This window comes from Hemicordylus capensis, chromosome 1, assembly GCF_027244095.1.
Source record: "Hemicordylus capensis ecotype Gifberg chromosome 1, rHemCap1.1.pri, whole genome shotgun sequence".
Classification (NCBI taxonomy): Eukaryota; Metazoa; Chordata; class Lepidosauria; order Squamata; family Cordylidae; genus Hemicordylus; species Hemicordylus capensis.
In genome coordinates, this window is record NC_069657.1 from 257,837,596 (window position 1) to 257,865,539 (window position 27,944).

The 27,944-nt window shown below is 43.8% G+C and overlaps 1 protein-coding gene across 5 annotated transcripts in view; it reads right to left on the reverse strand.

The window, feature by feature from the left end:
• MACROD2 (mono-ADP ribosylhydrolase 2) overlaps positions 1 to 27,944 on the reverse strand; it is a 1,527,488-nt gene that overhangs the window by 1,299,232 nt on the left and 200,312 nt on the right. The gene's annotated exons all lie outside the window — the stretch shown is intronic.

Consider the following 27,944-nt stretch of genomic DNA (forward strand, 5'->3'; position numbering starts at 1 on the left):
AACTAGATATCCTGGATGAACACATGCCTCAATGAACCAGCCTCTTCTACACTCACCCTAGGCCTGCATAACACCAGCAATAAGCCAGCAAAGATGTAATGGAGCAGAGAATAAATGCTAGACTGCAGGCTAGAGGATTGCTCCTTTGCATCAGATCAGATCATGCAATAAATCTAGGTCCCAACTCTGTGTTCATATCCATTCAGGGAATACTGTTGCAGGACTATTTCAGCCATGCCATTAGGGGCTTAATTCACCAGCTTATTCTAAAGGCAGTAACAGTAGACAACAGCTATAGGCAGCTGCCAAGATCCCAGAATCTTGAAGGAGTCTAGTACTGATATCTTCCCAGACATCCCCTGGAAGGCTCACTCCTGGCTGCAGATGCCTGACATTTTGCTGGTGCCCACCTTTTTCTCTCTTCACATGGCAGTTGCTAGTGGAAGTCAACATTTTCCCGACAATGCCTAGAACAATGCTGTATCTGGGGCACTGTGGGGGGGAACTGTGCCCAGAACTTTCCAACGTAAGCACAACTGTTGCTGCCATGAAGACAAACCTACTTACGACAAGTAATGTCAGTGGGGTCTCCAATGAAATAGAGGACCCAGAGAGCATTTTTCCAAGGGCCTTTCTTGGGGATCTTGGGTGGTGTTAGTATCAAGTGGCTGCACTTGACTACACCAGCAAAATTCTCAAGGCTCAAGGGGTTGAGGCAGAGAGACTAGCTGCATCATCAGGCAAATAGGCACAGACTAATGTAGGCAGTGGTATCTCCATCACCTGAGACGGAGAACCATCTCATGTTATTTCCAGCCCTAGGCTATCTTGCAAGGAGCCCATGCAAGGTAGGAGCTCTTCTTCCAACAAGATCTACAACAGCTTTAAATGACTATTTAAAGCTGAGGCCAATGATGAGTGTTGAGCAGTGTTGAGGCTCATTTCTCCATCCTGTTGCCCTCCTTCAGTAAAGATAGGAGGGGTGAGGGAAAAAGAGCTCATGGAGCTAGATGGGGGCCAAGGTTAAGGAAACTTCCTGCTCCCCCATTCCTATGCTGAGACTATAGAGAAGGCCAGGAAAGGTCAGAATAATGCAAGGAATGCATCGAAATTATTTGAGAATGAAAACCGAAAAGCACATATTCACAGTACAAGAACAAACAATAAAGAAAAAGAAAACAATGCATTTTTGCCGAAAACATTAGTAAAATATGAACCAACAGTCCAAGAATACTATGCTGCCAACCAGCCATATTTCAGGGTAGCACAGAGAGTACCTCTATACCCAAATATCTCAATTGCACTTGATCATGGGCTCATGATCCTAGTACCCACATTATTCAGCCTACTCAAAGGAACTTGACTTTTGGCTCAAAGCAGGTTGGTGGCACAGGTTATGCTGGCAGTGTGCCTTCAGGTCTATGCTATCAAGACAGACCAAAACCGGGACATCCCCGTGCCACGCTAACAAGGTAAGCCAGGCTATTTAGACAAGAGCTAGTCTGGAAAAGAAGTGAGCTCATTTGTACAACTGTTTGTTATGTTCTTACACTAGCACAACAGTATTTATGCTAGTGCAAGATTAGTCTGGGTGCTACCCATTGTCCAAAAGTTTCTAATACTACTGAAAGCAGTATATGTAATTTCCAGCCAGAATTTTCTTTAAGGATATTTATTGTTCCAGAGTCTAATCTATTTCCCCATTTTCTATTGAAAAATCTTTGTGCCCACCCCTTCTGTGTGTATCTTTAATATTGCTGATATCTTTGTCAGTATCATCATATACCAGATGTAGTTACATTTTATTTGTTGACTTTTTGTTCTGGTCGGTGACCGTAACAATAAAGACTGACTGTACTTACACAAGCCTGTTAAAAGCCATTCTGGGTTTTTCCCATTTTTGCCACCAGCATTCTGGTTTCTACTTGAAAGTGTTGAACAATATTTTATCATAATTCTTTTATACATTCCTGAACAAGTATTATAATAGAACAGTTGTGGCAATGGAGTCTCCACGCTACTCTTTCCAAAAACTGCTACAGCGCCACCAGATGTATTATTTATTTATTATTTATTATTTATTACATTTTATATCCTGCTTTTCCTCCAAGGAGCCCAGAGCGGTGTACTACATACTTGAGTTTCTCCTTCACAACAACCCTGTGAAGTAGGTTAGGCTGAGAGAGAAGTGACTGGCCCAGAGTCACCCAGCTAGTTTCATGGCTGAATGGAGATTTGAACTCAGATCTCTCCGGTCCTAGTCCAGCACTCTAACCACTACACCATGCTGGCTCCATTAAAAGTTGGCATTATGGGCATGACATTGTCAACATTGGTCTGATCCTGTATGGTACCTCTTCTGAATCTGATGAAGAAATATTTATTCAAACACATTTCAATAAAATCTTTTTCAATGAATACTTGCACTTGACTGCCTGAGAGAAGTGTTCTCACCAAATCCCTAAGCAGACTCTCTTAGTGCAACATTAAAGAAATCTGTCAGAATCTCCAGCCTAACAAATACTGGCCATCTCCTTTATTTGTAACTTTTACATCCCACCCCCGCCCCTGCTATGCATAAATACAAGTACATGATTTTGTGCTTGATATTTTGAAGTATCAAGATGGGATCAATTTAAATCACAATACTCAGTATGACCATATAAGTAGATGACAGATGCAGATATTCCTAAAGCCTTATTCACACATTTATTTATTTTGTATTTATCATATTCTTTATACCGCCTGATATGTACATCTCTAGGTGATCTACAAAATTTATAAATATTTAAAAATAAACACAGATTAAAATACACAAGATACAATAAAAATCTATCTATATATATTATTCTCTTATGGCCAACCCAAAAGAGAACTACATCCGGATGCATCCAGATGCGTCTGGATGCCTGGAACCACTGCCTGGGGAGGGAGCGGCAGCGAGCGAGGGAGGCAGACGGAATCGGCAGACTCAGGAGACGGAAGAAGAAAGGAGGAAAGGCAGAGAGGAAAGGAGGAACCACTGCCTGGGGGGGGGGAGCGGCAGCAAGGGAGGCAGGTGGGAATCAGCAGACTCGGGGAAGAAAAAGGAAAGGAAAGGAAAGGAAAGGAAAGGAAAGGAAAGGAAAGGAAAGGAAAGGAAAGGAAAGGAAAGGCAGAGGAAAGGCAGAGGAAACCGACCACAGAGAGGGGGCGGCTGGCAGGTAAACTACAGAATGGAGAACCAAATGAAGCCCAAAATCGTTGGGAGGTAAGGGGCTGTTAAAAACCACTGGGACTGTGAGGAAGTGCTGCTGACCTTCCCTGCCCCCCCCAAAAAAACTCCAGTGCCATTGTCCCCCCCCCCCGCTCAACAACAACAACAAAAAGCCACCAGCCAGTCTTCCACACTCCACACCACCAAAATAATAATTTTAAAAACCCTCCACTCCCAGTCACCCCTTCAAAAACAAACAAACCACCAGGGTACTGTGTGGGCCAGCCGCTGGCAGCCGCCCCCCCAACCCAGAGAGTCTTCCTGACCCCCTATACAAAAAAGGGGGGGAAATCAAAGCTCCCAATCATCCCATGAAAAAAAGGGACTGTGTGGACCAGCATTGCCTACAATGCTGGGAACTGTAAGCACAAACAGCTGCCCTTAAGGAAAATAAACCTACACCTGGGACGAAACTAAATTTGGGGGGGGAGGGCGAGCGAGCGGGTTGTGGGGGGGAGAGGGCGAGCGAGCGAGTGGGTTGTGGGGGGGAGAGGGCGAGCGAGCGAGCGAGTTGTGGGGGGAGAGGGCGAGCGAGCGAGTTGTGGGGGGGAGAGGGCGAGCGAGCGAGTTGTGGGGGGGGAGGGCGAGCGAGCGAGCGAGTTGTGGGGGGGCGAGCGAGCGAGAGAGTTGTGGGGGGCGAGCGAGTGAGAGAGTTGTGGGGGGCGAGCGAGTGAGAGAGTTGTGGGGGGCGAGTGAGCGAGAGAGTTGTGGGGGGGCGAGCGAGCGAGAGAGTTGTGGGGGGGCGAGCGAGCGAGAGAGTTGTGGGGGGGGCGAGCGAGCGAGAGAGTTGTGGGGGGGCGAGCGAGCGAGAGAGTTGTGGGGGGGCGAGCAAGTGAGAGAGTTGTGGGGGGGAGCGAGAGAGTTGTGGGGGGGGCGAGCGAGCGGAAAACACAGTGCAATGCACGGCTACAAAGGGAGGACCAGCCAAACGAATTCTCCCAACCAAACTCCAAAAAGTAAGTAAACTACTTTTAATTCAGCTAAATGTTCAGCTAGTAATAGTATAAAACAGTTATTAAAACAAATTATTAAAAGTATTAAAGTTAATTCTAATTAAAAGCTTGTGAGAACAGGAGAGTCTTGAGGGTCTTCCTGAAAACAAACAGAGAAGGAGATGCTCTTATTTCAGCAGGGAACATATTCCAAAGCCCTGGGGCAGCCACAGAGAAAGCCCAGTCCTGAGTCGCCAGCAAAGCAGCTGGTGGCAACCATAACCGGACTTCACTAGAAGATCATAACAGGCAGCAGGATTCATGACAATGGAGGCGCTCTCTTAAATAGCCTGCACCCAAGCAGTTAAGGGCTTTATAAGTCATAACTAGCACTTTCTATTTCATCCAGAAATATATTGGCAGCCAGTGCAGTTCTTTCAAAACTGATGTTATATGGTCCCTTTGTGTTGTCCCAGATACCAATCTGGCTGCTGCATTCTGAACCAATTGTCGTCTCTGGACTATGCACAAAGGCAGCCCCACATAAGAGCACATTACAGTAGTCAGTCCTGGAGGCTACCAGCATATGTACCATTGTTTTAAGGTCATTTACCTCTAGAAACAGACATAGCTGACATATCAGCCAAAGCCGATAAAAAGAACTCCTGGCCACTGCCTCAACCTGAGAAACCAGGGAGAGCTTTTGGTCCAGGAGCACTCCCAAGCTACGTCCATGATCTTGTGAAACTACACAAGTGGAAATACATACTTGTGGAACTCCACACTTCAGTTCTCATTTTGCAGAACAACAGTCTCCAAGTGACTCCATCTGGAATCTATCAGAGAGGTAGGAGCGGAACCTCTGTAAAACAGTGCCACCCAATCCCACTTCCCTCAGGCAGTCCAAAAGAATACCAGGGTAGATGGTATCGAAAGCTGCAGAGAAATCCAAAAGGATCAGCAAAGTCACACTCCCTCTGTCGATAACCAATTGGAAATCATCCATCAGGCCGAGCAAAGCAGTCTCAACTCTATATCCCACATGAAAACCAATATGAAACGGATCTAGATAGTAGGGATGTGCACGGAACAGGTTGGCCCGGTTCAGTTCAAAGCCAGACAGGCCTTAAACCCAACCGGGCCAGTTCGGTCTGGCACACCCTCGAACCCCCCCCCCCCCAGTTTGGTACGGTCCGGGGGGGTTCGCAGACCTTTAAATTCTAAAAGAGAAAAATTATTATCTTTTTTACCTTTTACTCCCCTTGGGGGAGTTCCTGGAGATTGGGGGGGGTCCGCGGAGGTCCCACCCCCTCTCTCCCCGCCAGCCTTCAAAATTACCCCCTCACCTGGTTCAGGCGCTCTTCAGATGGTTTTCGGCCTTCACCCAGCAGCCATTATGCAGGCTGAGCGCCTGTACACATGGCCTGTGCGTGGCCCGAGGTCAGACCAAACGGGGGGGGGGGTGGTTCGACCCCGAACGGTCGAACCAAACCAGTTCAACCTCGAACAGCTTCAGGGTTGAACCTGTTTGCACATCCCTACTAGATAGTCTGCATCATCCAGAGCTGCCTGGAACTGAGAGGCCACCACCCGCTCAATCACCTTGCTCAACCATGGAAGGTTAGAAACAGGTCTGTAACTAGCTAACTCTGAGGGATCCAGTGTAGCTTCAAAAGTGGTCTAATAATAGCCTCCTTAAAACAAGGAGACATCCTGCCCTTCCTCAGAGAAGCATTTGTATTTATCAGACCCTCTCTAATAATATGTAATTAGCTAACTCTCAGGGATCCAGTGCAGCTTTCTTCAAAAGTGGTCTAATAATAGTCTCCTTGAGACAAGGAGGAATCCTGCCTTCCCTCAGAGAAGCATTTATAATATTTACCAGACCCTCTCTAATAATATGATTATCAGATAAGCCAAGTTGGGCAAGGGTCAAAAGAACAGGTTGTAGGGTGCACAGTCCAAAGCAGTTTGTCCACTTCCTTGGGAGTCACAAACTGAAAATGAGCCAATCTAATCTCATAAGAGGAGTTGCTGGACACCTTCACAGTAGACTGTGCAGTAACTGGAATCCAGCTTGGCCCGAATGTGAGAGATTTATCTGCAAAAAAGTTGTTAAAAATGTCACAGTGAGTGACCAATGGTTCCAAGTTTAAATTCAAGGGGGAGGGGGTACATACTAGCCCCCTCACAATCCTAGACAACTTAGCTGGACATGAATTTGTGGGAGCAATGCAGACAGAAAAGAACTGCATGGCCAGAACATAGCTCTTCAAATGTGCTCTGTGTTGTGCCCAATCAGACTTGCTCTGAGACTTCCTCCACTTGCACTCTAGTTGTCTACCTTGCCGCTTCAGCTCCTGTAGTTCATCCGAATACCACGGGGCTATATTTAAAGAAAATTTAAGAGGACGCTTAGGAGCGATTGTGTCTACTGCTCTACATTACCTTCAACACTTAAACTATACAAAATCTGTGTATAGTTTACATTTATTCAGACATTATGTTCAACACATGTACACAGCAGTACACATCTATCTGTACCCTGCATTTTAGGGTACCTATAGCGAAGTTCACTTTTTAAAAGAATTCATGTACATACAACATAATGTTTGAATAGGAGTTAAAACTTGATTATAATACTGCATCCCAGAACAGTCTAAACATCTCCCCCTCCCCCCCAAAAGGCTGCTTAAGTGTTGAATTCATGCTAATACCAGCAATCTGTTTCATCAGTACAATTTTCAAGTAACAAAAAGACCAATTGTTATAGGTCATGATACATCTGAAATTATTCTTCATCCCAATATTATACGAAATTGAGTGACTATACTGGTGACTATTAAACTATGACAGCAGAGCTCAAGTCACTGAGAAATACATGCTTCTCTTAATTTCTTCATACTATAAAATTTAATACTCCTAGTTCCTTATTTTATAATTTTACTTCATTTCATGACAGCTGTGAACTAGCTGGCTTTTCTTTAAGGATATGTTTGCAAAATAATATTATGCAGTTTAGTTCAGAATCTCTACTGCTGTTTAAAGCAAAATGTTACAATCATGAAATTGGCAACATTCATTTGTTTAATTCATTGAAGTTAAGATTAAAAGGAATAAAGTATAACTAGCTTATCCCGCGCAGAGCATCTGTGCTCTAGGACTTTATTGCTCACTTCCCCCCCCGGCCACTCCCCGCTCTACCCCCTCAGCCAGTCTTCACTCAGCCAGTCGCCTCCCTGCAGACATTGAGCAACGGCATCCATTGCTGCCGAGTCTTCTCGCAAGGAGGGCGGCTGAGCCAGGGCTTCTCTTCCAGCCTGCACAGATGGCCCTCAGTGCACTCTTACGCCCCAGCTTGGCTGTCCTCCTCGTGAGGAGACTCGGCGGTGACAGATGCTGTTGCTCAATGTCTCTTCTTTCTTTCTTTGCCATCTCCTTGACCTCTCTCCCTCCTCGGCAGCAGCTGCTGCCCTTCTGGCAACTCTCTCTCACCGGAACTCTTGTGAGAGCTGCCACACACAGGATTAGCCACAGGTAAATCTTAGTGAATATATATATCTATACACACACACACACACACACACACACACACACACACACACACACACATATATATACACACACATTTATATACATACATACACACTAGCTGGGCCAGGCACAGAGCATTTGTGCCTCAGGCCCACCCACTGCCACTGCTCCGCCGCCACCACCACTGCTCCCCCACACCACGCCCAGCTTTCTGGCCGACCGGCTGCTTCCCCCCCCCCCCGCTTCCTGGTGGGTGGGCCAGCCCGCTTCCTCCCCCAACCCTGCCCACTTCTCACCCCCACCCCCACTTTCTGGCTGGCGGGCCAGCTGGAAAGCCAGTCCACCAGCTCCTCCCACCCACTCCTGGTTGCGGCCGCCTCCTCCCAGTGGATGGGTCAGCCCCCCTGACACCTCCTGCTGCCGCTGGCTGGGCTGGGTCGGCCCACCTCCAACTCCCGCCAGCCAGCCCGCCACCTCCTCTAGCCGACCGGCTGCCTCCGCCATTGTCTCCCCATCCCCGTCACTATCTCCCAGGCAGCTGCTCGCAAACGCTCACAAGAGCGGCCACACATGGAATTAGTGACAGGTACATTTAGGAGAATTATATACAGAGGTAGATAGTTCACTCTATTCACAAAAGACTTGGCAAAATAACTCAAGGATTATTTGCCTAGGTGGAGATTCAGGAAACAGAACGAAGTGGTTGGGTATCAACTGAAGACTAGGTCTTCCAAGTCACCCTAAACCTGGTTTGGGCAAGCTGTTTGTAGCTAGAGTACCCCACAAGTTGATCTGGATCAATTTATGAAGGATCAAAGGAAATGCTGGGGTACTAGTGAAAAGAAAGAGGGGAAAGAAGTGCAATAGAAGAATGAATGAGATAATATGATCTTGAATATCCAAAACAGATAAAAGATTCATATAACTCCTATCTATTTTAAATCCAATAAAAACTCTTAGCATGCATTGCAGACCCATTCAAAACTGATTAAATAGCACTGAGACTGCAATCAAAGGCCCATAATCTGTCCTCTCTTCTACCATGATTTAGAGGTAAACTAGTTATTCTAAAAGCAAATTTACTCCATACTCGTTTAGAATCTGATACTACATCTAAAGATACAGTCAAATACACAGCTTCTAGGAGGATACCTATACCATCTTGGGAAATATTTTAAGTCTATATATAAATATAAAGGTAAAGTGTGTCATTGTTGACCTGTTTTTTTCGGTAACATCGTCAAGTTGATTCCAACTCCTGGCACCCAGAGCCCTGCGGTTTTCTTTGGCAGAATACAGGAGGGGTTTACCATTGCCTCCTCCTGCACAGTATGAGATGATGCCTTTCAGCATTTTCCTATATCACCACTGCCCGATATAATACCAGCAGGGATTCGAACTGGCAACCTTCTGCTTGTTAGTCAAACATTTCCCCGCTGCGCCACTTAAGGTGGTATATAGAGTATACCATATAGAGTATATAGAGTATATTAAGGTGGTATATAGGTATATAAAGAGAAACTCAAGTATGTAGTACACCGCTCTGGGCTCCTTGGAGGAAGAGCGGGAAATAAATGTAAAAATAATAATAATAATAATAATATATAAATATACTCAATCAATAAAATAAATACATTGACATTGGTAAGCAAGTCCCAGGCCTCTGTGCTCATTCCTTTATCCTTCTATGCCCCCCGCCCCCCGCTCTCCTCTTTGTGAGTACAGAGATTTTATTATGCTGATGTGGGAAAATATTGCATTTTTTCACTAATCCTTTTGGATAAAACCTACACAAAAGCGAGTAATTCAGACCATAGAGTCAGAGAGAACCTGCATTCAAAGTTGGACCTCCCCAGTTCAGTCACTATTTCCCATTGTACCCATGGTAAAAAGAGTGGAGAGGAAATGCAAGACTGTGCAAACCTGTGTCCTCGTACTTGCAGTCTCATAGCAGGTGCAGTCCTACTTGTGTCTGGTGGCAAATCAGAGGCGAGCCTTCTCTGTAGTTACCCCAGGACTGTGGAATGCACTTCCTGCTGAGATTAGAGCTGCTCCAGCCCAGTTGGCTTTTAGGAAACCACTGAAGACACAACTGAAGACACATCTCTTCAGCCAAGCTTTTTAGTCAGTTGGTGTTTTTATGGATATTTTAATCTATTTTTTACATGTTTTAACTGTTCAATTCTTGGTTTGTTTTATGCTGTAAACCACCTAGAGACTTCAGAAGTGGGTGGTATACAAATTTATTAAATAAACAAACAAACGAATAAATAAATATTTCATGATATCCAAATTTAAACAAGAATTGTTTGCAAGAATTGTCAAGGTTTGCAAGGATTGTCAAGCACATTACTTGAAGCCTGGGCATGTAGAAGCCAGTTGTCTTTTCATCAACCCAAAACACAGATGCAGAGGTGCAGCTAGGTAATTTTGGAGCCTGGACCTAAAAGCCGTTTGCCGCCACCTCGCCACCGCCAAATGACATCATCCCCCTACACACACACACACACACACACACACACACACACACACTTTGTCAAACACTGTATTTTAAACATCACAGTTTTAAATGCAGTATTTTCCCAACACGATATACTCAAGCAAAGATTGAAACATTTTTTGAGGGAATGTTTTTTACAAGAAATTATGAATCAGACACTTCACATTGACCTGTAGATATCCCATTTTGCATTGACAATCCTGCCACTTAAATTTGCTGAATATTTTTTACACCAGAACATTCAGTACAGGAGAAGGAAAGGGTAAAATCAAAGGGAGAGGAAATGAGAAAACAAAGGAAAGACAGAAAGGAGAAAAGGAAAGAAGACTGAGGCAAGTGGGAAGGAAAGCACGAGGGGTGCTTATGATATCCCATCCCAGTCCCATACCTATCCCCCAGAAGTCAGTGTGTAGTCTTCCTGCTCCTGCCACATTTCTTGCCCCCTGCCAGTCCCCGAATCCACACAGGGCAGAGTGGATGCCTCATAGGCACAAACGTTAAGCAGAGCAACGTTTCCCTCAACTTTGGCAATAGTCCTTGGCTTGTTTACTAGTAACACAGAAAGTCCCACTGAAGCAAGTGCAAAAGAACCTGTTGTTCCACAACCCATGCTCAATTCCTGCCTTTTTTGGTTAATAACACCCAGGGAAGGAATTAATAACTGGGTCCAGAAGGTGATGAATGCCTCTTTACGTGAGATGTTGCCCCAGATACCTTAAAGGAAATGGTGGTGAGTTCACTGCGGGGGTTGGGGGAGGGGACCTCCTTGGACCTGAACAATTTTAACAACTATTGGACTATAGTTAATGTCACCTTCCTGGACAGGATGCTTGAAAGGATGGTTATAATAAAACTCTATGTACTGTTAATGAGACTGTTCTAGAGTGCTGGCTATACTCAAATCGGGCTTTTGGGCTAACATGGGGAATCAGCATGACTAGGTAGAACATTTCATTACAGAATAAATTTGTGCAAAGTTTTGGTCTGGAAAATTTATTTATCATATTTCTATACTGCCTGCTATAGACTTCTCTATGAGGAGGAGACAGAAATATGGTACAATCATATTTATTTAGGGATTATCGCGGTACAAGAAGAAAAAGATTGACTAGGCAGGGCAAGGAGGCAATAAAATCTTAACTAACAGTATTAACTAGAGTCTCACATAGAGGCGTTTTAGCTTAAGGGCCAAATTGTCAATGAATTAGCTTGAGGCTTTGCTTGAGAAAGGACCAAAATACAGATTTAAAGAGGAGAGAGAAGAGGAGAGGAAATTTAAGGGGATAGGCAATTAGTATTACCAGTCCTGATCCATTGGTGTGTTGGTTACTCTTGCAGGTTGGGGTGTGCAGGTAGACTTCCTTACAGGGGGGGAAGGCAGCAAAAAGCAGCAAGAAGAAAGGGTGAGGAGCAAGGCACCATAACTTGAACCCTTGAGAACCAGCAGGGTAAAGATCCATGACGAGTCTGATTCCAAATCTGATACCGAGTCTGATCCTGAGGCCATATGGCTGGGCCAGACATTTTTGTACTCAGAAATATATCCTGAGGCAATGAATAAATCAAGCGCCCTGACTGCAGGGACTCGTGTGTAACAAAGAAGTTCATATTTACTTGAACCAATCAAGTGGGTGTGCTCTTTAAGAAACATAAGCTGGAATGGCTGGTGGAGAGGTGTGTGTATGGTACTGAATGGGTGAACTCAAAAGCTTTATTGGCGACCAGGGCATATCTTCCTAAGAGCGATAGGTTTCTTTTTCTGTTAAGGACCCTGCCTTTGGGTCTACACCAGCTCATTAACATGGTGATAGGAGGCTGGGGGTGTGCCATGCTTATCTGAGCAGTTATGAAAGTGATTAGCAAAGCTAATCCCATTGAGAAGGTGGTTGGAGGTTAGCTATTTGGCTTGTGAAGGTCTTTGACCCAAGACTGCTTGCTAGCTTCTTCCCTTTTTGCAAAAGAGAGGCCATGGGGCCCTGCAGCTGTTTGCTAACCTGACCTTGGGCAGTACTGCCCCATGTTTGCTTGTGCCAAGCTACCAAATTGCATCGTTTGCCAAATATGGGCATGTGCAGAATTCACTATCCCGTGACCTCAAGTAGCCAAGATGCAGGCTACAAGCTGGAAAATCCAAATCACATAGAAGGGTGCTGTCTGCAGCCCCAAGACAAGCTGTTTCTGTAACAGCACTTTTAGATGAGACTGATTATCTGTCTTCATTTCAATGGAGCTTCAGATCTGGTTCTGGAACTAAAACTGCATCTGTCACCTGGATAGATTATCTAGGACAGGTTAAATTAAGATCTGAAGAGGCCGTCCTCCGGGTGCCCCTGCCAAACAAGTTGAGGCGGGTGGCTACCAGAGAGAGGGCCTTTTCAGTGATTGCATCCCGTTTACGGAATAGCCTCCCCAGTGAGGTTCGCCTGGCTTCATCACTTTGTTCTTTTAGACAGTAAGTAAAGAGACTATTGTTCACCTAGCCTTTTAAATTCGGATGTTTTAATTTGGCTTTTCAGATTTTATCTGATTTTTAACTAATTTTAAAATGAGTTTTTAATGCTGCTTTGAATTGTATTTTGTTTTTTATTTTCACCTTTTTTTGTCTGTTAGGATTTAATGTGTTATGTGTTTTTATTGTATGTATTAATCCTCTGTTGTGAGCTGCCCTGAGAACAATTTGTTAGGGGGCAGCTAACAAAGTGTATTATTAATTATTATTATTTCTTGTTTACACAGTCAGACAGGTGTTATTGACTGGTTTGTTTTATCCAGACATCGAGTCCTTCCCAAGGACCTGGGATGCCAGAATTTTATCATCAATACTGTTGGTTATTATAGATACCGTCGCAAAATATAGGCTGTTCTCAGTAAAGCTGCTTTTTGTAATTGGCTGATGGTGATTTCTGTGGCCCCTATGGTGTTGAGGTGCTCTTCAAGGTCTTTTGGAACTGCACCCAGGGTGCCAATTACCACTGGAATTATTTGGGTCTTTTTCTGCCACAGCCTTTCAATTTCAATTTGTAGATCTTTGTATTTGGTGATTTTTTCTATTTCTTTTTCTTCTATTCTGCTATCCCCTGGTATTGCTATGTCGATTATTTTCACTTGTTTTTCTTTCTTCTCGACTACAGTTATATCTGGTGTATTGTGTGGCAGATGTTTGTCTGTTTGTAGTTGGAAGTCCCATAATATTTTTACATCTTCATTTTCTTCAACTTTTTCAATTTTATGGTCCCACCAATTTTTTGCAGATGTTCCAGTGTATCATCCCTGCTACCTTGTCATGCCTTTGTTTGTAGTCAGTCTGTGCGATCTTCTTACAACAGCTGATCAGGTGGTCCACTGTTTCATCTGCTTCTTTACAAAGGCGGCACTTGCTGTTTGTTGTGGATTTTTCTACTTTTGCTCTTATTGCATTTGTTCTTTGTGCCTGTTCTTGTGCAGCCAGTATTAAACCCTCTGTTTCTTTCTTAAAGTTGCCATTCTTAAGCCATTGCCAGGTCTTGGTGATGTCTGATTTTCCACTTATATTGTGCAAATATTGACCATGCAGGGGCTTATTTCTCCATTTTTTATTTATTATTATTATTATTATTATTATTATTAAAAAATCCTGCTAATTCTCCTGAACCTCTTGGTGTTTTTTGATACCATCAGTCACGCAATCCTTCTAGATGGGCTGTTCAGGAAGGAGACTTGGGGCACAGCTATGCAGTGACCCCATTCCTACTTGTATGGCTGATTCCTGAGGGTGATACTTGAGGGCTACTGTCCAATCACATGGCATTTGTACAATGGGATCCTGCAGGGTTCCATATTGTCTTCCATGCTCTTTACCATCTACATGAAACCACTTCGTGAAATAATCTAGAGGTTTGGAGTAAGGTGCCATCAATATGCTGATGACACTCAGCTCTGCTCCAGGTGAAACAGAAGTGCTGAAATAATGCCTGGGTTCAGTAAATACTGAATGAGGACCAATGAGCTACAACTCAATGCTAACAAGATGGGGGTTCTGCTTGTAGGTGGTTTATTGGTCCAGGCTGATGGTGTTCAATCTTTTCTGAGGGAGTTGAACACCCTTTAAAGGATCAGGCTGGCTGTTTGGGGATGCTCGTCAATCCAGTCCAATCACAGGAACCCCAACTGGGCTTCAAGTAGCATGGAGTGTCTTTTAACAGCTTAGGCTGATATACCAGCTGTTATCCTTTCTGGGAAGAGACAGCCTGGCCTCAGTGATTCACCCTCCAGTAACCTCTAGGACAGATAATTGCAATGTGTTGTATATGGGGCTGCATTTGAAAACTATCTGGAAACTGAGATGAGGCAATGGTAACATATCTCACTAGAAATAGCTACAGCGCCTCCCAGGCACTTTCCAGGCACAAGGCAAAGTATTTATCTTTAAATTCTATATGGCTTAGGCCCACAGTACCAAAACGATAGCCTGCCCATATGCTGAGATAATCTTCAGAAGTCCTTCTCCAGATGCCTCCACCATATGAAGCCCAACAGATGACAACTGGGCAGCAGGGCCAGAGCTGTAATTGTGTGCATGGGTTCACAGGAGCACCAACAAGTTCTTCCTGGGGCTGCCACAGGCACTTGGCAGTGGGCCATTCCATGTGATGCCCCTTCTCTCCCCGCTGTGCCCCCTGGGGGGATGGGGGGTGGCGGCAGCAACCACCTCCCTGACCAAGAAGCCCAGGGTAGGCTGCCCTGCCCCTGACACTCACCTGGCTGTCATACATTTCACAGCATCAAGGAGGTCACCACGGGCACTGCCTACGCTCTCCCTATGCCACTGCTGGGCAGAATACCTGCCCAGCAGTGGTACCTTGTCTATGGAACACTCTTCTCGAAGTGGCTTGCCTGTGATTATTTTAACTTAATTTTGGTGCTAAACAGAGATATGTTTAATTTCGCAAGCCTTTTAAATGCATATTGTAATTCTTCATATGGTTGTTTCGATGCTACTAAGTGCTACCTGGATATTTCATTTTATTGTTATTGTTTCTAACATGTTCTCAAGCATTCTGTTTAAAAGCAGGTGCACTGCAAGGATAGGTTACAAATACATAAAATAAAGTTTTAAAATCATGTCAATAAAAAATCCACTTGTCCTTAATCTATTAACATGATTTTCAGCACAAGGATGCTAATTGTTTAGAGATCAGAGAAGTATTTTTTATTATTGATGTTCTAATGCACAACAGGGAGGGGGGAAGGAATCTGAGTAAATTGTCTTCATTGTAAACAGCTCTATTCTTTGCTGTCCACCACCACCATCCCCACCAACCCGGTGATCTTCCCTGCACAACAGAAAATGAAGTAATTCCCACCTTGGTTCATATTGGACTGGTTAGCCAAATATCCTTTCACTGAGCTTTGCCAATAAATAACCGCTACTATATCCAAAGCAGTGTCAGCTGTGCATCCCTGACCCTGTACCACTCCTTATCTCATGGCACTGACACAAAAATGTAAAGCTGGCAAAGGGGGCATTGTGGGGAAAGGGGTGTGTAGATTACTGGCACAGGCATTTTTAAGAGTTCTTTCTAAATGTATCTATAGCACATTTCTTTAAACCTTTAAAGATATATTTAAAGACACGTACAGAATATGTTTTCCAAAGGCTAGCTATGGAATGAGATGGTAGGAAATATGATTTAACAAAAATCCATGTTTTAGTCGCCAACCATAAAGTTCATAGATACATAATACATCTTACAAGCAGGCTGTAAAAGCACCATGACTGAGGTTTGCAATCTGAAATCACAAACTGAGATGAGCAGGTGTGCTGCCTTACAACATGTTAAAAACAACAGCAATACACTAAAATATAAAGGCAGCAGTTAAAACAGTAGCAGAGAAACAGTCCCATCAAGAATTAAAATATGCATTTAAAAGGCCTGGGAAAATAAAAAAGGTCTTTGCCCAGCACTAAAACGAAAATAAAAAGGGACACAGCTGATGTTCTCCAGGGAGACTGTTCCACAAGCAAGGTACCACTACTGAGAGTATGAGAACTTTGTTTTGGAAGAGCCTGAAAATGGCAATACTAAAGACTGTGTTTTAAAATGGACCATTGAATATTCAGTCCAGCAAGCTACCCAGTGCCAGAGAGAAATACTGCACATTTAGTTGCTTATATTATTTGCAATTTCTAAGCTCTATCGGTTTGGTTTCAAAGCTTTAAAAGCTTTTATTTTCCCCCTTCTTAAATAGAAAGATTTGGTATCTAGCAGTGGCAACCATTTTTAATTTGGCAACGTAAGCCTCCAGTGTCAATGGATAGATGTACAACATAGCCACAAATCAGTAAGTAAATAGTAATGCCTCAGGAAAACAGTGCTCACACTTGTTAGTTTAGTAATAGTTTTGCATTGTATATTTGCTTAGTCTTAAGCTGCCTTGCCACAAAAAGGCACAAGTTGGCTAAAAGCAATTACATTTCAAAACAGTAGTTTTAGAAAAACAATACAAACATAGCAAATTGTATACTATCTAAATGTTGCTTACTTGGAGAGTTGTTCAATAAAAATTGTGTTGAAATCTGTAACTTAAATCCTAGACAAAATTTCTATCTGTACAATGCTGTAAGTTGCATAGTGTTTGAAGAAAGAAGGGTGGTGACTGAATTAAATTGGAAAAATTCCAAGGCTATTTATAAAGTGCTATGAAAAATCTGATTGGATCCAATAACAGTAAAGCAATTATGAAACTTTTTTGGTACCCGTTAGCTACATATTACAGTATTGTCTTCTACTTGTGCTACAGTAATCCATCCTATTCTACTTGGCTGGTACAAAGCCGGGTGCTATTTACATACCCAACGTCAAGATAAACGTTTACAATGTCACAATGCAAGTTTCAGAAGCCTATAAAACTACGAGAGTGAGTGATTGCATCTGTAGTGTTAGCATGTGACCCGATAATTTTTAATGCATGTTTTTTAAAAATTTAATGTTTTTAAACATTTTATAACATTTCATATTTTGCAACAACATGCCCAAATTGCCCCCCACCCCACCCCCATACCCCACCCCAAGAAAGAAGAGGAAGGGGAAAGAAAGAAAGAAAGAAAGAAAGAAAGAAAGAAAGAAAGAAAGAAAGAAAGAAAGAAAGGAAGAAAGGAAGAAAGAAAGGAAGAAAGGGGAAAGGAAGAGAAGAAGGGAGAATCACCATTGCACTAGAAGATGTGGATAGGTCAGAAGGATTCTTAGTCTAAGAAAAGATTAAGAAAGTTATCCCAAATTTCAGACCATTTATCTAATTTATTTACTTTTAAGAGGGCCCATTTTTCATGTGCCGCAAGCTTAAGCAGGTCCTGTACCCAGTCCTCACACCGAGGGGGATTGGGAGATTTCCACAGCCTCAATATCAACCTCTTGGCAACCAGCAGGCTCTGCCAAAGCCATTGTTTATAGCTGTATTTTAGTCCCCAGCTGGTTAGAATAAACCCCAACACTGCATTTCGATCCTTCAGTGCAAGAGACGAATCCAGCACTAAGTTAATTCGCATACTGACCTCTCTCCAGAAGCCTTGCACTATGGAACATTCCCAGAACATACGTGTTAAATTGGCCTGTGGATTATTGCATCTCCAACAGTTACTATTTGAGGACATTTTTAATCGCATAAGGTATAGAGGAGTCCAGTAGGCCCTGAAAATAATCTTCTGCTGGACGAGGTGCAGTTTAAGATCCAATGTACTGCATTGAACACTACTTAAAATATTTTGCCATTGCTCAGGTGACAGTTTATCAGAAAGTTCCAAGTTCCATTTGTCCCTAAGTAAATCTAACCTAGGGTCTAAGTCTCTATGCACACTGGCATATAAGTACTTATCTAGTTTTGGGAGAGAGGCCATCTTAATGGCAAGCCCAAAGATAGCTGGAATTGCTGGGGTCGCCAAAGCGTCTGGACCAAATTGAGCCAATATGGTATGTCTCAGTTGCATATATTGCCAGGCACATGCCGGTGATAGATGGAACTCCTCTTGCAGGAGTGCAAAGGGTTTGTAGCTATCATTTACATTTTTCAGCTGTGATAACCGGTAAATCCCTTTATCAATCCAATGTTTCCACAAACTTGGTTGTTTGCCTATCAATATATGTGAGTTACCCCACAGTGTCATATCCATGTGGGCATAGGGATCGAAGTTTAGTTGTCTTGCCAGTTCCTTCCAGGCATGTCGAGTATAGTAGGGGATTGGTAGTGGGGATGTTTAAGATATCTGGAGCCAAGTGCTTCCCATCCCTCCAAGGGTTTCAGTTCTGCTAGCTCCACTTGAGCCTATTCAGGCCTTTCCCCATCTGTGTTGGCATGCCAATGGATAGCTTGTGCAATTAAAAATGTGTTATGGTACAATCTAAGGTTCACTAGGTTGAAGCCCCCTTTGTCTGCAGCCAACTGGAGTTTATTAAAAGCAATCCCGAGGCCTGCCATTACTCCAGAGGAACTTCCTCACAGCTCTGTCAATTTCTCTAAAGTATCTTTGAGGAATAAGCAACGTAAGCCCTCTTAAAGTATAAATACATCTGGGCATAACATTCATTTTTACAACAGCTATCTTACCCCACAAATTCAGCGGAAGGTCAGCCCAGCGGAGGAAGTCTATCTTAATCTGTGAAAGTATTTTATCTAAGTTAGTTTTGACAATCAGATTAGGTTGTTTAGTAATTAGAATACCTAAATATTTCACGGAGTCTGTTTTCCAAGTAAAGGGCCAAGGCATATCCCTATGAGAGAGTGTTATGGACGGCCCACCCCAACATATTAGAACCAGAGGTACCAGCCCAGAAGTATATGGAATGCAGGCCTGTGTCTGATTTCATTTTATATTAAGAGTTCAATTAAGGCCTGAACTCAAGGTGAACTGACACCCCAGATCTCAACTGGTTTGGGAGGGAAAAGGCGATCCAGCATTGTATTGTGAAATGGATACTCAAGGAAGCACAAAGGCTAGGCCTGAGTTAATCAAATGCTAATATGTGACTCACTACCAGATAATGTCTGTGGAAGAGGCCAGAGGCTGATCTCCCCTCTCCTGTTGCAAGAAGTCAACGTTAATCCTTGTCAACGATTAACTCAATTGCTCTCTATAGAGATTCAACATAGGTAAATGCATACGAAGAAAACACCTGTAGACTTTAATTCTTATGTCACTGACAAATGTATTGATTAACTCGTCTCACACATGTACCCCTTTTTATGTTACTTTAAATATTCTCTTGTTATAATTACACACTAGATAGAAGTACACAAGAAATAATGTAATTGCTGTCTCACACAAATAGAACTAATTCTCTCACTAACTCCTGACTTTTAACACCTTTTGGGAAGGGACCCATTTGCAACTCAGAGATGCAGATTTGCTTTGGGCAATGTCATCGCCCCCCCCCCACAAGCGCACAGTTTACAGAAGATGAGATTCAGATCTCTCTGGACTGGCCAATATCCTGAATAATTAAAAGACATTATCCAGAAGGTAGCAGCAAGTTGTCACCTTTTGGGACCCAGGAAAAGATGAGATTTGAACAGATCAAAGGAAAATACAACTATAAAGAATGAGGCTACTGGACAGAGAGTTAGCAGTCTTGTGCCTATGGGCAATCTTGTGCCTACAAGCAAGATCTGCTCACAAGCAATTCCAGGGTTTGGTGCTAAGCTGCGGGGCAACAAGCAGGAACTCTGTCCATGGACAGGAGCTGTCTGTGACTTCTACTGCGCAGTGAGAAGTCAAGACTTCCCCAGCCATGGTCCTCTGACTCTCAGCCGTGATCTGAGCAACTGCTAAAACTCCTGTCTCCAGCCAAGAGCCTCGCTCCTTCAGCTGAAGAGATCCACCATTCTCAAGTCTCTCTGATCCTGGTAATATGCTGCCTTTACAAGCCTTGGATCCCCTCATCCCTTCCCCTTCTTCTCCTCCCCCCCCCCTTTCCCTCTACTAATTCCTGATCTCCCCAAAACCATGCCAGCCCTCAGCCTTCCTTACCCCACCCCTTTTTCTGTCTATATCTGAATTATGTTAGGCTCTAGGAAGATTTAATACACACACATATGTTAGTTAGGAACACTGGTTGAATATTGGTACTGGCTAGGATGTTCTGTTTAAATACTGTTGGTAATATTGATAGAGTGTTCTGCTTGCTGCTCAACTAGAATTGATGATGTTATTCTTTTATACTCAGTAAAGCCCATTGTATCTTTGAGGATTGGTTTGATCTCCTTTCTTCCATGCGCCCAGATCCTACATGGTCACCATATAAAAGAACTTGGTCACTTGGTGACACTATGAGCCAGGCCTAATTTTGTATGCTAGTTAATGAGCATATTTAGTATATAAATCAGGCCTGGACGGTAACAAGAGGGGCAATTTCCCTATGGACATGGCCTTGGATTTGTGCCAATTAATTTTGTATCCAGAGAGGTCCCCAAATTGGTATAGTAATTCCATAAGTTTAGGGACGGATTCCTGTGGTTTGGAAAGAAACAAGAGGGTGTCATCCGCATATAATGCAATTTTATGTTCTTGTCCATCTACCTTGATCCCCTTAATACCTGCATTTTGCCTCACTGAGCACACCAGAGGTTCAAGGGCCAAGTTGAAGAGCAATGGAGATAAGAGACAGCCCTGTCTGACCCCGCACTGAAGGGAGATGGGTCCCGTCTGTTGGCCATTAGTATTGATCCTAGCTGAAGGCATTTTATAGATTGTCCGCACCCAATTTATGAAAGAGGTAGGGAATCTGAATTTCTCAAGAATTGCCAAGAGGAAGTCTCTGTGTACTTTATCAAAGGCCTTTTCAGCGTCAAGGAACAGCAGCAGAGCCTGGTCGGTCCTACGGGATGTAATGTGGATAAGATTATGAACCAGACGTATATTATCTGCTCCCTGCCGCTTAGGGATAAAGCCAACCTGTCCTGGATGTATAATTGTATGTACACAGCTATTAAGACGGGTTGCCAAGATTGTAGCAAAGATTTTGACATCAGCATTCAGTAATGATATTGGTCTATAATTTTCACATTGCTGCCGGTCCCTTTGTGGTTTTGGTATAAGAGACACATTTGCTACATACATCGTTTTAGGCAATTCATGTACTGTATATATGCAGCTTTGGTGGCCACCTCAGCCAGTAGTGGGGCTAGTTTATCAGAGAATGTTTTGTACCAATCAGATGGGTACCCATCCTCGCCTGGGGCCTTTCCGGGTTTAATTTTTTTAATTGTTTCCTGGATTTCAGGCAAGGATATGGGTGCGGCAAGATGTGTGGCTTGTGTATCAGTGAGGGTCAGAATCTGAATTTTATCTAGGAAGTGTTGGATCTCTTCACACCCATAAGAGGGGACATGATTATATAGTGCTAAGTAAAAATTTCCAAATGCTGCATTAATTGCCTTATTATCAGTATGTAAATGCCCATTACTATCTTTGATGCCTGCTATATGGGAGCGATTTTGTATTTGTTTGATTCTAAAGGCCAGCAGTTTGCCAGATTTTTCTCCTGATTTCCAGTACATTTGCCTTGAGCAAGCTAGAAGGAAGTCAGCCTGCCTGGCATGTAATAGATTCACTTCATATTGTAGCTTCAGAAGACTAGAGTAGGAATGAGGGGCTGGGCTGGTATTGTATTCCAACCAAGCCGCTTTGAGTTTCTCTTCCAATACTTTAATGTTCTTGAGCTGTTCCTTTTTTTTATATGAGGCAAAGGCTATAATTTTGCCTCGTAAGTAAGCCTTAAGGGTATCCCAAAGAAGTGCCAAGCTAGTCTCAGGTTTTCTATTAAACTTCAAAAACTCGTGAATTTCAGATCCAATCATTGTAATGAATTTGGGGTCCTTTAACAGGGATGTATTTAGTCTCCGATGTTTCTGCTTCTGGTCTCCACTGTCTGTCAATTGTATTTTTAATACCACAGGTGCATGGTCCGAGATAATGAGTGGGCCAATATCACATGCAATTACCTGTTTCCCCAAAATTGGGGACAAGAGCCAGGAGCCAAGCCTAGAGCTTGTCTTATGGGATTTTGATAAGAAAGTAAAGTCCCTGTCTTTGGGGTGTAGTAATCTCCATACATCGTAGAGGCTAAGGTCCTTCATAAAACTATTTAACAGAACACGTGATTTAAATAACACAGAATGCCCTGTGCTCCTGTTCAGTAGGGGAATCAGAACCTCGTTGAAGTCTCCTCCATAAATTAAGCTACTGTTCTCCCTTGCAAGAAGCTTAGCGTGTAAAGCTGTAAAAAAGGAGGGTCGATCTTCATTGGGGGCATACACATTAGCCAAAAGGATGGTTTGGGGCCCAATCTGGGCTTCCACAATGATAAATCTTCCTAGGGGGTCTGCCTCTACATTAAGGGGGTTGAACATGATGCCTCCCCTCTTGACTTGGAAGAGGACCCCACCCCCAAAACATGGCCCACCCAGCTCCGTTTAAGCCTGTGAATGTCTTTTTCTGCCATATGTGTTTCTTGCAGGAAAGCCACATCTACATTTTGTCTCTTTAAATACCTAAGAATTTGGGTTCTTTTTTGGGGTGTTCCTAGTCCCTTAACATTGAAGGTAATTAAATTCATATGTCCTGCCATAAGAAAATTGTAAGGACATACATTGCCCGAGAATCTGTAGCCCTAACACTTAATATTCTAGACCCAGTTGGTCTATTTCACAGGCTCACCCTTCCAGGCTTGAATTATTAAGGCCCATGACCTGGAGTCCCACAGCTGACGCCAGAGGACAAGTCTCATTTGGGAAGTTCCGTTCCAGTGCATCAGCGGGGGGGTCCTTGTATACCATCCAAAACAGGTCTTCAACAAAACTCAACATAAGCATATTAGAAAACAGAATGAAAAACATTTGATTCGAACTCCTGTAAAACACAATGTATGTCGGGTTAGCCATTCTAGCATTTGTAGGAGTGAATGCAATGGTGAGAAAGGTGGTTATGAGACAGTAGAGTGGGGAAATGAAAAATAGCAAAAAGGAGAGAATTGGGGGATAGAAGCAAAAGAAAAGTGAGGAAAACATTATTAAACTTTCCAGAAGGGCCAGCTATGGTGCAAATTCCCAGTTACCACCCACCCACCCCATCCCACATCTAGTACAAAACTAACATACAAGAACTCCAAACTTGGAATCAGCTTCACCCTCCTAGTGATCTATAGCTCTTGCTTCCGCCCACTCGCTGCAAAAGCCAGTACATGGTAGTTATCCAGGAGTAGTCTCTGTTCTTGCCATCATTGTTGAAAGGCCCGACAACAGCCGAATCTCCAGGGTTAGTGACTTGCGTCTTCACAGAAGCAGTCTCAGAATGACCCCCGTTCGACTGCACATGCGCACACAATGTCCAGATATTACCAACAGAACAAGTCTCTCCCCACCCAGAGGTGAAAAACATAAGATTGAACATTATGCTCATGGCATGATATTGGTTGACCACTCCTGGGTATTCAGCAGCCCCTGACCTATTGAACATTCCATATGCTCCCTTGGAGCCTCCAGCACGTGCCCGAACGGTACTCAAAGTTAGCACTTTAAGCCTAAGAGGAAGAAAGAAAAACCCACATCTCAAACTCGAGAAGAAATAGAACACATCAGACTCCTTGTAAAGAAGAGAAAGGAAAATTGCTTGCAAGAAACCCTATGTAAATAAGAGTCAGGCGTTTGCTTGCAAACTCCACAGGAAAGCTTGAGCTTGGACTGGGTCACTGTAGCGATGCATTCTGCCTTCCTGGATGCAGCAAAGAATGGCAGGATATTTGAAAAAGCAGGTTACATTCTTTTCTGTAGCCCAAATCCTGCAGCGTTGAAATTTCTTCCTTTGATCCACGACTGCCTTTGGGAAATCATGAAATAGATAGATCTGACCGTTATCTGGGCCCCATCGAAGAGAACCTTTCTCTCTGGCCCTTGCTAAGAGATCTTCTTTGGTTGTAAATCTCAGCAGTTTGAAAATGATGGCCCGAGGTGGAGCACCTACTGTTGGGGTGGACCCCAGGGCTCTATGAGCTCTCTCACTCTCAAGGTTGTAGTCATTGGGGAGGTCCAAGGCTTGACGTAGTAAAGTGGTGACAAAGTCAATCATGTTGTGGCCTCCTGAGCCTTCTTTCACCCCCACTAAACGCAGATTATTTCTTCAGTTGCGACCCTCCAGATCGATCAGCTTATCTCTAAAAGATGCCAGTTCACGATTGGTTTGTAGGAGAGAGGCCTCCACCATAATGGAGGCTCTATCTTCTACTACTGAGATGTGTTGCTCAGTTTCTTGTATCCTGGAAGTGAGCTGTTCCATGGAGATCCGGATTTCACTTATCTCTGCCTTAATCACCTTCTGACCCATTTTTATGTGTTTGGTGTCACTTGCCACTTCCTTAAGAAGGGAGAAGAGGGCTTTGATATCTACCCCTTCCTCAGCCGTGCTGTCTGAGCTTGACATCTTGGGTACTGCTTTAATTCCACTTTTGTGGACTCCTTTACGTTTACTTCTTGACTCCAGGTTGCCACCCTCTTTCCTTCTGACCTCTTCTTGCTCTGCTTTTAAGAATGGTTTAGAGGAGGGTGTTGATGATTTATTGTAACCTGCTTTAGATATTTAAATTTGTAGACTAAGACAATTCCTCCTCTGTAATTCTATATTGCCCACTTAAAACAATGCCAAATGCTCCTTCTCTTTTTGTCCTCTTCCGTTGGGCTCTCACCTCTCAAGGAGTTATTCAGGAGAAAAAGCAAAGTCAGGGGAGGATCCCCCCCCTCCAAAGACTAATTTTGAGACACCAAAGGAGCTTTACTTGATCTCCTCCACCTCAAATCCCACAACTGTTATTCTGCCAAGTGGCGCGGCCCTCCTTCTTCCGTCTCTCCAAGTATGCAAATCTGCACCTTCCCGCTCACTCACAAACAGCCAGGGATGCCAACCAACTCACTCAGGAGGCAGAATAGGGGTGTGTCCGAACCGGTCTGGAGACCATTCTAAAGGCCTCCGAACTTCCAGACCGGTTCGGACTTGGCCGGTCCGGGTGGGGGGGTCTTCCTTTAAGGGTGGGAGAGCTTGCTTACCCCTCCCGCCTCTTTGCCCCCTCCAGCGCCCGTATTCTATAGTATAATTGGGGTGCTGGAAACCAGCCACCCCAGCCGCCTCCGCCGCCCCCCGTGAGTGGATTAGGGGCAAAGAAAAGCTGCTGCCGCCCCCCCCGCCCTCCCTCCCTCCCCCCCGCCCCCCCCGAGTGCTCACCACGTTTGCAGAAAAATAGAGAGGAGCTCACGCAGAGCTCCTCTCTTGCCAAAGTCTCCGGCCCAACTGGGGCCTTGGGCGGGCGGGCGGGCACGCACGCGCGATAGAACTCCTTAACTAATAGAACTTTCGCCGGAAGCCCGGTCTACCCGCCGGGAGGAAGCCGGAGTAGGGCAGCGGGTGGGTGGGAGGGAGGGCGGGGGGGCGGCAGTAGCTTTTCTTTGCCCCTAATCCGCTCGCGGGGGGGCGGCGGAGGCGACTGGGGCGGCTGGTTTCCAGCACCCCAATTATACTATAGAATACGGGCGCTGGAGGGGGCAAAGAGGCGGGAGAGGTAAGCAAGCCCTCCCCGCCCTAAAAGGAAGGCCCCCCTTCGGTGCTGGTCCGGACTGCTCCGGACCATGCACATCCCTAAGGCAGAACAACAATAACAATGGCAAAGATAACAGTGACTGATAAGGAGGAAAGGGGAGATAAGAAAGATTCAGCTGGAGGGGAAGGGAGAAGCGAGGAGGACCTGTTGCTTGATCCTCCATTGTTTGAAGTCAAATATAGCAGGGGCAGGAGCTTCAGCAAGCCATCTGATATGCTAAATAGGTAGCTACAGATGTGAACTTTCTCTGAAGGTGATAATCAGTACTTAACTAGCTCATTAGAGGACCAGATTTTTAGGATGCAGGTGGGGGCCCACGGAGCTCACTGGGAAGCTGCCATTTCAGCCGGAAGAGCCCACTGGAAGTCCCCATAGGCATTTTATACACATGATTCAATTGGTCACAAGGCTTAATTTTTGTGTAACTGCAGAATGTTGTTGGCCTTGGGCCACTGTTTGAGCAACCCAAACATACTATAAGACAGAGATAACGTAATGCTTTAAGTGCTCATAACAACAAATATGCCTAGCAGTTCATTTGTACTGTTGTTATACATATTTATCAATGCTTTCCTCAATAACTATGCACAGCTGTATGGTATAAATATAGATGAAATGATTAACAAATAAATCCTGTAAATGTGTTTTCATTAACTTCTGTGAAGACAGAACACTCAGCTGATTAGATACAGTTGCAGAATTATTCCCTGTAAAGGGAAGTATGCATCTCTGGTCTAAAAGCTTAATTGGCGAGCTTCATGCTGAATGAGTATGCCCAACAAGATCAAGCAGCATACATCAGTTGTGCCATCTTGGGTGATTAAGGAAGTGAGCTCAGCATCTTTTCTGCAGCTTTAAAACAATCTTTTGGAGAATCTAATGAAGGATTATACTGAAATGCATGAACAGATTTACTTCTTGGTAAGTATGTTTAGGATTACAGCCTAATACCTGCCTGTCATTGCCAAAAACAAAAGTATGCACAGGAACCACATTTATGGGAAATTTTATCTTATTTATTTATTTACTTATCTTTTTATTATTTCTCTATGTAAAGCACTTTAGGAACTTTTGTCGGAAGTAGTATATGGTGGTAGTAGTAGTAGCAAGCAGCAGCAGCAGTAATGTGGCATTTTTATTACCATAGCAATAGCACTTACAGTTATATACCGCTTTATAGCCGGAGCTCTCTAAGCGGTTTACAATGATTTAGCATATTGCCCCCAACATTCTGGGTACTCATTTTACCGACCTCGGAAGGATGGAAGGCTGAGTCAACCTTGAGCCCCTGGTCAGGATCAAACTTGTAACCTTCTGGTTACAGGGCGGCAGTTTTTTTACCACTGCGCCACCAGGGGCTCATTTAGTACATAGTATAAATGACTATTTATATCTAGTATTTACTAGATATTTTTTCCATTTCTAAGAGAGTCTGGATGCAAAAAATAAATAAAAGTCAATACAGTTCCCAATGTTTAAACAGTACTATTGCCCTTTGGAAAATAAATACCAACTGACATTAGTCAAAATGGGTATTACACATAAGGATTATCTGCTACTAAACACTAAAATATGTTTATCGCTTTTCAACAAAAATGCTCTCAGCATGTATGCAATGCATGCCATGAAGATGTAGAAAAAGTGGTGGAATCCTGCTTGTTCCCTGCTCTTGCTGCATTTGGTAATTAGTATCTACCTGAAATAAAATAAACAGTATATAATCAAATCTACTAATCTCGACACTATAAAAAAGAACATGAAGGTCAAAAGGCCTCTTTCTATATATCCTATGTTTCCAGTTCTGTTTCTCCTCTTGGTACAAGATTTTAAGTCAGCTGAATCCCTTATGGCCCTAGAGGAAAGAGCTGGCATGGGAGAACAAATCCAAAGAACCAAGGCAAAGCAAAGAGAAGTTGAAGGAAAGAGGGCAGAAATCTGTGATCACCAACTATCATGACAGGCAGCAGGATGTCACAAACTAGCCTGGGCTAATATCTGCCTTGGAACCAACCACTGTACTATCAACATAATTATTATACCAGAGAAGAAAGGCTGGTTGTCAGCAGAAAATATTAAGAATGTTTTGATAATCCCTTCTAGAGCACCAC